We start from the raw sequence: 832 nt of genomic DNA on the forward strand, positions 1-832 counted from the left end.
TTTTTTTATTCAACATTTATTTAGGCTATTTATGCGTTGATTTGCAGATCTTTAATTTAATTCAATTCAATTCAATTTAATTTAATTTGATTTGATTTGATTTAATTTAAATGTATTCTATTCTCTTTTATTTTGTTTTATTTTAATTTTATTCTTTTTTTGTTTTGTTTTGTTTCTATGTCATTTTGCAGCCTCCATATTCTACTGCGTCTCGTCAGCTCTTGTCTGCAGTAAAAAAGGGAACAGCACCCTCTGGTGGTGAAAGATGAGAATTCAAAAAGCTTACAGCACCGGGTATTCCCAGGCGGTCTCCCATCCAAGTACTGACCCGGCCCGACCCTGCTTAGCTTCCGAGATCGGACGAGATCGGGCGTATTCAGGGTGGTATGGCCGTAAGCGAGAACTTCGTGTTTATTGAAGCCTTTTATAGTTACTGTGATACAGATTTCAAAACCGTGAGCTCGGTGATCATACATAGTCTTTATTTTCATTTAAATTGTTAACAAATCCCATTATAAGACTAAATCCAACCTGTTACGTCATGACTGTAACCAAGAGCTTTTTAGACGTCTTGTTGGGCTCGTAGTGAAACTCCACGGTGACAGCCTGCTTCAGTTAAAGTGACACATCTGACATCATGTTAAACCACATGATCGCTTTTACTAAACTGACACCTTCAGCAGCAGTCTGACATCATGTGGCGCTAATTCACATGAGCTCAAAAAGCTGAGAGACTTATTACCTCTGTATTTATGTGACAGTAAACACGACTGAGCAGCAGTCAAACAGGCTACTTACCGCCGACAGAGCACAATTGTCAGGATGGCCGAGC

General features: G+C 39.1%; 1 non-coding gene across 1 annotated transcript; it reads right to left on the reverse strand.

Moving 5' to 3' along the window:
• Nucleotides 1–279: 279 nt before the first annotated feature.
• Nucleotides 280–398, reverse strand: LOC126387250 (5S ribosomal RNA). Its single transcript, XR_007569620.1, has one exon. It is a non-coding gene; the product is annotated as a 5S ribosomal RNA (ribosomal RNA).
• Nucleotides 399–832: the final 434 nt, after the last annotated feature.

Source organism: Epinephelus moara, unplaced genomic scaffold, assembly GCF_006386435.1.
Source record: "Epinephelus moara isolate mb unplaced genomic scaffold, YSFRI_EMoa_1.0 scaffold310, whole genome shotgun sequence".
In the NCBI taxonomy this organism is placed as follows: domain Eukaryota; kingdom Metazoa; phylum Chordata; class Actinopteri; order Perciformes; family Serranidae; genus Epinephelus; species Epinephelus moara.